We start from the raw sequence: 13,204 nt of genomic DNA, 5'->3' as shown, positions 1-13,204 counted from the left end.
GTGATAGCAAGACCGTGGAGCATTGTGATGAAAAGACCATGGATAATTATAATGAAGAGCGTCATGGATCACTCTAATGACAAGGGGCATGGAGCATTGTGATGACAGGTGTCATGGAGCATTGTGATGAAAAGATCATGGAGCATTGTGATGACAAGGGTCATGAAGCACTGTGATGAGAAGGTCATGGAGCATTGGGCTGAAAATGTTCATACAGTATTGTGATGACAGTGGTCAAGGAGCATTGTGATGACAAGGGAATGGAGCATTTTGATGACAAGGGCTTGGAACACTGCGATGACAAGGGTTATGGAGCATTGTGATGACAAGGGCATGGAGCAATTTGAATAAAAGGGTCATGGAATAATTTGATGACATGGGTTATGGAACATTTTGATGTCAGGGGTCATGAAGCATTCTGATGAAATGGGTCATGGAGCATTTTGTGACAGGGGTTATGCAACATTGTGATGTCAGGGGTCATGGAGCATTGTGATGATAAGGCCATGTAGCACTGTGATGAGAGTGGTCATGGAACATTGTGATGACAGGGGTGAGCGAGTATTGTGATGACTAGTGATGGAACATTGTGATATAAGTGGTGAGAGAGCATTTTGATGAGAAGTGCATGGAGCATTGTGATGACAAGTTTTATGGAGCATAGCGATGAAAAGGATGTGGAGCATTGGGATGAAATGAGCTTGGCACATTGTGATGACATGTGTCATGGGGCATTGTGCTGACAAGCGCATGGAGCATTTTGATGACAAGTGTCATGGAGCATTGTGCTGACAAAGGCATGGAGCATTGTAATGACAAGGGACACAGAGCATTGTGATGAAAATTTCATGGAGAATTGTGGTGACAAAGATCACAGAGCCTTGTGTGACGAGGGCATGGACCATTGTGATGAGAAAGGTCATGAATCATTGTGATGACTGGAGTCACGGAGCATTGTGATGACAGGGGTCATGGAGCATTGTGATGACAAGGGCATGGAGCGATGTGATGACAGGGGCATGGATCATTGGTCTGACAAGTTTCATGGATTATTTTGATGACAGTGGGCATGGAGCATTGAGATGACAAGGGCACGGAGCATTGTGGTGACAAAGTTCAGAGAGCCTTGTGTGACGAGTTCATGGACCACTGTGATGAGAAAGGTCATGAATCATTGTGATGACTGGTGTCACGGAGCATTGTGATCACAGGGGTCATGGAATTTTGTGATGACAAGGGCATGGAGCAATGTGATGACAGGGGAATGAAACATTGGTCTGACATGTTTCATGGATTATTGTGATGACAGTGGGCATGGCGCATTGTGATGACAAGGGCATGGAACATTGTGATGACAAGGTCATGGAGTATTGTGAAGACAGGTGTCAGGGATCATTGTGATTACATATGTCATTGTCCATTGTGATGACAATGGCTTGGAGCATTGTGATACCAAGTGTCATGGAGGATTGTGATGACAAAGGTAATGGAGCATTTTGATGACAAGGGCTTGGAACACTGGAATGACAAGGGTTATGGAGCATTGTGATGACAAGGGCATGGAGCATTCTGATGAAAAGGTGCATGGAGCATTGAGATTACAGGGGTTTTGAAGCAATGTGATTACAAGGGCTTGGAGAATTATGATGAGAAGGCAATGGAGCATTCTGATGACATGCGTCATGGAGCTTTGTGATGACAAGGACATGGAGCACTGTGATTACAGGGGTCTTGGAGCATTGTGATGAAAAGGGAATGGATCATTGTGATGAAAAATGCATGGAGCCTTGTCATGACAGGCTTCAAGGAGCATACTGATGACAACTGTCAGGGAGCATTGTGATGATAAGTGTATTGAGCATTGTGATGACAAAGATCATTGAGCATTGTGATGAGAAGACCATGGATAATTGTGATGACCAGCGTCATGGGGCATTGTGATGACAAGTGTTATGGAACATTGTGATCAGAAGGGTTTGGTGCATTGTGATGACAGAGGTCATTGAGCATTTTGATTTCATTGTGATGACAATAGCATGAAATATTATGGTGATTGGCACGGTGCATTGTGATGACAGGGTTCATGGAGCATTGAGATGAAAAGGGGCATGGAGCATTGTGATTACAGGGGTGTTGGAGCATTGTGATGACAAGGGCATGGAGCATTGTGATGAGAAGGCCATGGAGCATTCTGATGACATGCGTCATGGAGCTTTGTGATGACAAGGGCATGGAGAATTGTGATTACAGGGGTCATGGAATATTGTGATGACAGGGGTGAGGGAGTATTGTGATGACTAGTGATGGAGCATTGTGATATCATTGGTTAGAAGGCATTTTGAGGAGAAGTGCATGGAGCATTGTGATTACAATGTTTATGGAGCATTGTGATGGCAAGTGCATGGTGCATTGTGATGACATGGGTTATGGAGCATTGTGCTGACACGCGCATCGAGCATTGTGATGACAAGTGTCATGGAGCATTGTGCTGACAAAGGCATGGTGCTTTGTGATGACAAAGGTCACAGAGCATTGTGATAAAAATTTCATGGAGCATTGTGGTGACAAAGGTCAGAGACCTTTGTTTGACGTGGTCATGGACCATTGTGATGACAAATGTCATGAAGCATTGTGATGACTGGAGTCACGGAGCATTTTGATAATGGGGGTCTTGGAGAATTGTGATGAAAAGGGAATGGATCATTGTGATGAAAAAGGCATGGAGCCTTTTCATGACAGTGTTCAAGGAGCATACTTATGACAAGTGTCAGCGAGCATTGTGGTGCCAAGTGTATTGAGCATTGTGGTGAAAAATGTCATGGAGTATTGTGATGAGAAGACCTTGCATAATTGTGATGACGAGCGTCATGGGGCATGTGATGACAAGTGTTATGGAAAATTGTGATCAGAAGGGTTTGGAGCATTGTGATGACAGAGGACATGGAGCATTTTGATTTCATTGTGATGACAATAGCATGAATCATTATGATGATGGGCAACGTGCATTGTGACGACAGTGTTCATGGAGCATTGAGATGAAAAGTGGCATGGAGAATTGTGATTACAGAGGTCTTGGAGCATTGTGATGACAAGGGTCATGGAGCCTTGTGATGACAAGGCCGTGGAACATTGTGATGGCAGGGGTCATGGAGCATTGTTATGACAGGTGTAATGGAGCATTGTGATGACAAGGGCATGGAGCAATGTGATGAGAGATTTCATTGAGCATTGTGATGACAATGGCATGGAGCATTGTGATGCCAATGGTCATGGAGATTTGTGATGACAAATGTCATGGGGCATTTTGATGACAAGGGCCTGGTGCATTGTGATCAGAAGGGCAGGGAGCATTGTGATGACAGGGTCATGGAGCAATTAGAATAAAAGTGTCATGGAATATTTTGATGACAGGGGTTATGGAACATTGTGATGTCAGGGGTCATGAAGCATTGTGATGAAATGCGTCATGGAGCATTTTGTGAGAGGGGTTAAGGAACATTGTGATGTCAGGGGTCATGGAGCATTGTGATGATAAGGGCATGTAGCACTGTGATGAGAGTGGTCATGGAACATTGTGATGACAGGTGTGAGCGAGTATTGTGATGACTAGTGATGGAACATTGTGATATATGTGGTGAGAGAGCATTTTGATGAGAAGTGCATGGAGCATTGTGATGACAAGTTTTATGGAGCATAGCGATGAAAAGGATGTGGAGCATTGGGATGAAATGAGCTTGGCACATTGTGATGACATGTGTCATGGAGCATTGTGCTGACAAGCGCATGGAGCATTTTGATGACAAGTGTCATGGGGCATTGTGCTGACAAAGGCATGGAGCATTGTGATGACAAGGGACACAGAGCATTGTGATGAAAATTTCATGGAGCATTGTGGTGACAAAGATCACAGAGCCTTGTGTGACGAGGGCATGGACCATTGTGATGAGAAATTTCATGAATCATTGTGATGACTGGAGTCACCGAGCATTGTGATGACAGGGGTCATGGAGCATTGTGATGACAAGGGCATGGAGCAATGTGATGACAGGGGCATGGATCATTGGTCTGACAAGTTTCATGGATTATTTTGATGACAGTGGGCATGGAGTATTGAGATGACAAGGGCACGGAGCATTGTGGTGACAAAGTTCAGAGAGCCTTGTGTGACGAGTGCATGGACCACTGTGATGAGAAATATCATGAATCATTGTGATGACTGGTGTCAAGGAGCATTGTGATGACAGGGGTCATGGAATTTTGTGATGACAAGGGCATGGAGCAATGTGATGACAGGGGAATGAAACATTGTTCTGACATGTTTCATGGATTATTGTGATGACAGTGGGCATGGCGCATTGTGATGACAAGGGCATGGAACATTGTGATGACAAGGTCATGGAGTATTGCGAAGACAGGTGTCAGGGAACATTGTGATGACATATGTCATTGTCCATTGTGATGACAATGGCATGGAGCATTGTGATACCAAGTGTCATGGAGGATTGTGATGACAAAGGTAATGGAGCATTTTGATGACAAGGGCTTGGAACACTGCGAAGACAATGGTTATGGAGCATTGTGATGACAAGGGCATGGAGCATTCTGATGAAAAGGTGCATGGAGCATTGAGATTACAGTGGTTTTGAAACAATGTGATTACAAGGGCATGGAGAATTATGATGAGAAGGCAATGGAGCATTCTGTTCACATGCTTCATGGAGCTTTGTGATGACAAGGACATGGAGCATTGTGATTACAGGGGTCTTGGAGCATTGTGATGAAAAGGGAATGGATCATTGTGATGAAAAATGCATGGAGCCTTGTCATGACAGGCTTCAAGGAGCATACTGATGACAATTGTCAGGGAGCATTGTGATGATAAGTGTATTGAGCATTGTGATGACAAAGATCATGGAGCATGGTGATGAGAAGACCATGGATAATTGTGATGACCAGCGTCATGGGGCATTGTGATGACAAGTGTTATGGAACATTGTGATCAGAAGGGTTTGGTGCATTGTGATGACAGATGTCATTGAGCATTTTGATTTCATTGTGATGACAATACATGAAATATTATGGTGATGGGCACAGTGCATTTTGAAGACAGGGTTCATGGAGCATTGAGATGAAAAGTGGCATGGAGCATTGTGATTACAGGGGTGTTGGAGCATTGTGATGACAAGGGCATGGAGCATTGTGATGAGAAGGCCATGGAGCATTCTGATGACATGCGTCATGGAGCTTTGTGATGACAAGGGCATGGAGAATTGTGATTACAGGGGTCATGGAATATTGTGATGACAGGGGTGAGGGTGTATTGTGATGTCTAGTGATGGAACATTGTGATATCAGTGGTGAGAAGGCATTTTGATGAGAAGTGCATGGAGCATTGTGATGACAAGGTTTATGGAGCATTTTGATGACAAGGATGTGGAGCATTGTGATGACAAGTGCATGGTGCATTGTGATGACATGGGTTATGGAGCATTGTGCTGACACGCGCATCGAGCATTGGGATGACAAGGGTCATGGAGCATTGTGCTGACAATGGCATGGAGCTTTGTGATGACAAGGGTCACAGAGCATTGTGATAAAAATTTCATGGAGCATTGTGGTGACAAAGGTCACAGAGCTTTGTGTGATGAGGTCATGGACCATTGTGATTACAAATATCATGAAGCATTGTGATGACTGGAGTCACAGAGCATTGTGATAACGGTGGTCTTGGAGCATTGTGATGAAAAGGGAATGGATCATTGTGATGAAAAAGGCATGGAAACTTGTCATGACAGTGTTCAAGGATCATACTGATGACAAGTGTCAGCGAGCATTGTGGTGCCAAGTGTATTGAGCATTGTGTTTAAAAATGTCATGTAGTATTGTGATGAGAAGAACTTGCATAATTGTGATGATGAGTGTCATGGGGCATGTGATGACAAGTGTTATGGAACATTGTGATCAGAAGGATTTGGAGCATTGTGATGACAGAAGACATGGAACATTTTGATTTCGTTGTGATGAGAATAGCATGAATCATTATGATGATGAGCCTGGTGCATTGTGATGACAGTGTTCATGGCGCATTGAGATGAAAAGTGGCATGGAGAATTGTGATTACAGAGGTCTTGGAGCATTGTGATGACAAGGGTCATGGAGCCTTGTGATGACAAGGCCGTGGAACAATGTGATGGAAGGGGTCATGGAGCATTGTTATGACAGGTGTAATGGAGCATTGTGATGACAAAGGCATGGAGAAATGTGATGAGAGATGTCATTGAACATTGTGATGACCATGGCATGGAGCATTGTGATGCCAAGGGTCATGGAGATTTGTGATGCCAAATGTCATGGGGCATTTTGATGACAAGGGCGTGGTGCATTGTGATGAGAAGGGCAGGGAGCATTGGGATGAAAGGGTCAAGGAGCAATTTGAATAAAAGTGTCATGGATTATTTTGATGACAGGGGTTATGGAACATTGTGATGTCAGGGGTCATGAAGCATTGTGATGAAATGGGTCATGGAGCATTTTGTGACAGGGGTTATGGAACATTGTGATGTCAGGGGTCATCGAGCATTGTGATGATGAGGGCATGTAGCACTGTGATGAGTGTGGTCATGGAACATTGTGATGACAGGGGTGAGCGAGTACTGTGATGACTAGTGATGGAACATTGTGATATATGTGGTGAGAGAGCATTTTGATGAGAAGTGCATGGAGCATTGTGATGACAAGTTTTATGGAGCATAGCGATGAAAAGGATGTGGAGCATTGGGATGAAATGAGCTTGGCACATTGTGATGACATGTGTCATGGGGCATTGGGCTGACAAGCGCATTGAGCATTTTGATGACAAGTGTCATGGAGCATTGTGCTGACAAAGGCATGGAGCATTGTGATGACAAGGGACAAAGAGCATTGTGATGAAAATTTCATGGAGCATTGTGGTGACAAAGATCACAGAGCCTTGTGTGACGAGGGCATGGACCATTGTGATGAGAATGGTCATGAATCATTGTGATGACTGGAGTCACGGAGCATTGTGATGACAGGGGTCATGGAGCATTGTGATGACATGGGCATGGAGCAATGTGATGACAGGGGCATGGAACATTTTTCTGACAAGTTTCATGGATTATTTTGATGACAGTGGGCATGGAGCATTGAGATGACAAGGGCATGGAGCATTGTGGTGACAAAGGTCAGAGAGCCTTGAGTGACGAGGGCATGGACCACTGTGATGAGAAAGGTCATGAATCATTGTGATGACTGGTGTCACGGAGCATTGTGATGACAGGGGTCATGGAATTTTGTGATGACAAGGGCATGGAGCAATGTGATGACAGGGGAATGAAACATTGGTCTGATATGTTTCATGGATTATTGTGATGACAGTGGGCATGGCGCATTGTGATGACAAGGGCATGGAACATTGTGATGACAAGGTCATGGAGTATTGTGAAGACATGTGTCAGGGATCATTGTGATTACATATGTCATTGTCCATTGTGATGACAATGGCTTGGAGCATTGTGATACCAAGTGTCATGGAGGATTGTGATGACAAAGGTAATGGAGCATTTTGATGACAAGGGCTTGGAACACTGGAATGACAAGGGTTATGGAGCATTGTGATGACAAGGGCATGGAGCATTCTGATGAAAAGGTGCATGGAGCCTTGAGATTACAGGGATTTTGAAGCAATGTGATTACAAGGGCATGGAGAATTATGATGAGAAGGCAATGGAGCATTCTGATGACATGCGTCATGGAGCTTTGTGATGACAAGGAAATGGAGCACTGTGATTACAGGGGTCTTGGAGCATTGTGATGAAAAGGGAATGGATCATTGTGATGGAAAATGCATGGAGCCTTGTCATGACAGGCTTCAAGGAGCATACTGATGACAATTGTCAGGGAGCATTGTGATGATAAGTGTATTGAGCATTGTGATGACAAAGATCATGGAGCATGGTGATGAGAAGACCATGGATAATTGTGATGACCAGCGTCATGGGGCATTGTGATGACAAGTGTTATGGAACATTGTGATCAGAAGGGTTTGGTGCATTGTGATGACAGAGGTCATTGAGCATTTTGATTTCATTGTGATGACAATAGCATGAAATATTATGGTGATGGGCACGGTGCATTGTGATGACAGGGTTCATGGATCATTGAGATGAAAAGGGGCATGGAGCATTGTTATTACAGGGGTGTTGGAGCATTGTGATGACAAGGGCATGGAACATTTTGATGAGAAGGCCATGGAGCATTCTGATGACATGCGTCATGGAGCTTTGTGATGACAAGGGCATGGAGAATTGTGATTACAGGGGTCATGGAATATTGTGATGACAGGGGTGAGGGAGTATTGTGTTGTCTAGTGATGGAACATTGTGATATCAGTGGTGAGAAGGCATTTTTAGGAGAAGTGCATGGAGCATTGTGATGACAAAGTTTATGGAGCATTTTGATGACAAGGATGTGGTGCCTTGTGATGACAAGTGCATGGCGCATTGTGATGACATGGGTTATGGAGCATTGTGCTGACACACGCATCGAGCATTGTGATGACAAGGGTCATGGAGCATTGTGCTGACAAAGGCATGGAGCTTTGTGATGACAAGGGTCACAGAGCATTGTGATTAAAATTTCATGGAGCATTGTGGTGACAAAGGTCACAGAGCTTTGTGTGATGAGGTCATGGACCATTTTGATGATAAGTGTCATGAAGCACTGTGATGAATGGTGTCACGGAGCATTGTGATAACAGGGATCTTGGATAATTTTGATGAAAAGAGAATGGATCATTGTGATGAAAACGGCATGGAGCCTTGTCATGACAGTGTTCAAGGAGCATACGGATGACAAGTGTCAGCAAGTATTGTGATGCCAAGTGTATTGAGCATTGTGGTGACAAAGGTCACGGAGCATTGTGATGAGAAGACCTTGCATAATTTTGATGACGAGCGTCATGGGGCATGTGATGACAAGTGTTATTGAACATTGTGATCAGAAAGGTTTGCAGCATTGTGATGACAGAGGACATGGAGCATTTTGATTTCATTGTGCTGACAATAGCATGAATCATTATGATGATGGGCATGGTGCATTGTGACGACAGTGTTCATGGAGCATTGAGATGAAATGGGGCATGGAGAATTGTGATTACAGACGTCCTGGAGCATTGTGATGACAAGGGTCATGGAGCATTGTGATTACAAGGGCTTGGAGCATTGTGATGACAAGTGTCATGGAGAATTTTGATGACAAAGGCAGGGAGCATTGTGATGTCAAGGGACATTGATAATTTTTATAACAATGCCATGAAGCATTGTGATGACAAGCATATGGACCTTGCTATGACAGTTTTCAGGGAACATTGCGATGACAAGTGCACGGAAAATTGTGATGACAAGAGCATGTAACATTTTGATGAGAAATGTCATGGAATATTGTGGTGACAAAGAGGTGGAGAATTGTGATGACAAGGGACATGGAGCAATGTGATGGCAAGACCGTGGAGCACTGTGATGAGAAGACCATGGATAATCGTGGTGACAAGCATCATGGAGCATTATGATGACAAGAACCATGGAGCATTCTGACATAAGATATCACTTATGAAGGAAATGTAAACATGGGTACACATGAACTGAATTAGTAAAGAGAACAGAGTCTCACATATAGAAAACATACTTATGCCTGCTTACGGGGAAAGGAGATGTGGCGAGAGGCATAAAACCAGAGTTTGATATTAGCACCAGTACCATTCAATAATCCAAATACAGAATAGACAAGACCAACTCCTTCCTCAGTGAACGGGACTCAACACCCCTATTCACTGCAGAGGAATATATCTGACTAGTAAGAATCTTAAAACCTATGTATTGATATGTCTCCGCAAGGGAATCAAGTGTGTCTAGACTGGCATAAACATGGCAGTGAAAATCCGCGGAAACCCACGATAAAAAGGAATTTATAAACAAAAAAAAAAAACAAGGAAATTCTTTACAATTCCTTCAGGGGCTCTGATGAAACCTGGAATGACCATATCTACAATGACAGCTGGATGTGGCATAAGGCTGGAACCTTGAGACTTAGACGATTGGTCAGATTGGGTGAGCAAATGCAGACCCTTTAAAGCAATAATGCGTGGCACCCATTCCTTGGGTCCCAACTCTCCAAATAAAATGGAATATTACTACAGCTAAAACATGTACTGGAAACTAAGAGAATGGACCCACTGTGAATACGGAAGGTTTCTAAAACTCAACTAATAGTCCCTCTCCTCGTGCTCTGGTTTCATTTTCCAACTGCTTTACTATCAATCTCCCAACTTGGAGAGACAGCACCTTTAAACTCCTGGTTCGCACAGGTTGCCAAATTGGCAAAGGATGAAAGGGAAGAGGGAGTACCAATGAGAGAGTAGCTGTTAGGCATTTGGACGGGCACATGTCACTCTAATTTCCCAGCACGAAGAAGAATAAACCAAAGACTCAGCCAACCGCCGGGAACCAGTATAGGTCCTGAACCAACATTTGGGACTTGTGGTCAGCTCACAAAAAACGAGTTGAAAAATGGAGCTCAGGGGCACAGCAATTCACAAACTGGCAGAGTAATAAAGGACAACTATCGTCCAGAAATCGGTTGAGGGAAGGCAATGAGGCGGACTTGAACGCGAGCCAGAATAGCAGGAAACAGATTTCAAGAGGTACATTGGAATCCCCTTTAAAGAACAGGAAGAGGGGCACAACTTCGACAATGATGCACTTGGCCAAAAAGGGTGCATGCATTTTCTCCTGAATATATTCAGGAGAAAACGCATATGCTCTTTTTGGCCAAGCAAGCAAGCGGGCAATGCAAATCTGCACTACAAAGAAGTATCACTTCCCACCGGTCAAAAGGGACATCCGCAAAATGTGTAAAAACCAGAATGGCAAGAAAGGCCCTCGAGAACAGGGAGCCTAGTTATGCTGATCGGCAGGATGTAAATTGCCAACTGCCTCTCTGGAGGAGTGCATTGTGTTCCCTAAAACAAGTAAACAACAGAGATACAGAGCCAAGGGCACTTCCAGTCTAGGGAAGATACCTTGGGAAAACTGAATATCAATAAGACAGGCAAACACAAATTTGAGGGCTGCACTGCTTCCAAGAACCTAAACTTGCATACACCTCAAATATCCCAGGAAAGACAAAAATGGTTCAAGAAATTGTGTTACTTATGTACAATGGAATACCCGTCTGCGATGAAATCAATGTCATAAGGCCAGTAGCAGCAAAATGAGTTGATTCAGGTACGATGATTCTAAGTGAAATAAGTCACAGAGAAGAAGAAACTTATCATAAGATATCACTTATGAAAGTCCTATAAACATGGATACACATGAACTGAGTTACGAAAGAGAACAGAGTCTCACAATTAGAAAACACTCTTATGCCTGCTTAAGTGCGAAGGAGAGGTGGGGTGATGCATAAAACCAGAGTGTGATATTAGTACAGGTACCGTTCCAAAAACCATCTATGGAAAAGACAAGACCTACACCTTCCTGAGTGAAAGGGACTCAAAACCCCATATTTCCCACAGAGGAATATATCTGACTAGTAAGAATCTTAAAACCAATGTATTGATATGTCTACGTAAGGGAATGAAGTTTGTCTACACTGGTATCAACGTGGCATTGAGAATCAGCTCAAACCCACTATAATAAGGAATTTCAAAAACAAAACAAAAAAAGGGTAATTTTTTACATTCCTTCAGGGTCTCTGATGAAACCAGGAATGACCCTATCTACAACGACACCTGGATGTGGCATAAGGCTGGACACTTGGCTCTGAGAGGATTGGTGAGATTCGGTGAGCAAATGCAGACCATTTAAAGCAATAATGCGTGGCACACATTCCAAGGGTCCCAACTCTCCATGTTGAAGGGAATATTACTACACCTATAACATGTACGGGAAACCTAGAGAATGGACACACTGTGAATATGAAAGGTTTCTAAAACTCAACTAATAGTCTCTCTCCCGGTGCTCCGGTTTGACTTTCCAACTTCTTTACTATCAATCTCCCAACTTGGAAAGACAGCTCCTTTAACCACCTGGTGTGCACACGTTGCCAATTTGGCAGAGGATGAAAGGGAAGAGGGAGAACCAATGAGAGAGTAGCTGTTAGGCATTTGGATGGTCACATGTCATTCTAATTTCCCGGAAGGAAGAAGAATTAACCAAAGTCTCAGCCACGTGCCAGGAACCAGTATAGGTCCTGAACCAAAATTTTGGACTTGCGGTCAGCTCACAAAAAACGAGTTGAAAAATGGATCATAGGGTCACGACAATGCACAAACTGTCAGAGAAATAAAGGACAACAATCGTCCAAAAATCTGTTGAGGGAAGGCAGTGAGGGGGACTTGAAAGCGAGCCAGAATAGCAGGAAACAGATTTCAAGAGGTACATTGGAATCACCTTTAAAGCACAGGAAGAGGGGCACAACTTCAACAATGATGCACTTGGCCAAAAAGGTTGTATGCATTTTCTCCTGAATATATTCAGGAGAAAACGCGTACGCCCTTTTTGGCCAAGCAAACAAGCGGGCAATGCAAATCTCAACTACAATGAAGTATCATTTCCCACCGGTCAAAAGGGACATCCACAAAATGTGTAAAAGCCAGAAAGGCAAGACAGGAAATGGAGAATAGGGAGCCTAGTTATGCTGATGGGCAGGATGTAAATTGCCAACTGCCTCTCTGGAGGAGTGCATTGTGTTCCCTAAAACAAGTAAACAACAGAGCTACAGAGGCAAGGGCACTTTCAGTCTAGGGAATATACCTTGGAAAAACTGAAAATCAATAAGATAGAGCCACCCCAAAATTTTGGGCTGCACTGCTTACAAGAACCTCAACTTGGGTACACCTTAAATATCCCAGGAAAGACAAAAATGGTTCAAAAAATTTTGGTATTTACATACGATGTAATATCCCTCAGCCATGAAATCAATGTCATAAGACCAGTAGTAGCGAAATGAGTGGATTCAGGTACGATGATTCTAAGTGAAATAAGTCACAGAGAAAAATAAATTTATCATAAGATATCACTTATGAAGGTCCTCTAAACATGGCTACACATGAACTGAGTTAGGAAAGAGAACAGAGCCTCACATTTAGAAAACACTCTTGTGCCTGCTTAAGGAGGAAGGAGAG

This window comes from Hyperoodon ampullatus (assembly GCF_949752795.1).
Source record: "Hyperoodon ampullatus genome assembly, contig: SUPER_X_unloc_1, whole genome shotgun sequence".
Lineage (NCBI taxonomy): Eukaryota > Metazoa > Chordata > Mammalia > Artiodactyla > Ziphiidae > Hyperoodon > Hyperoodon ampullatus.
The sequence above is the reverse complement of the archived record's forward strand: the minus strand, read 5'-3'. Positions refer to the sequence as shown.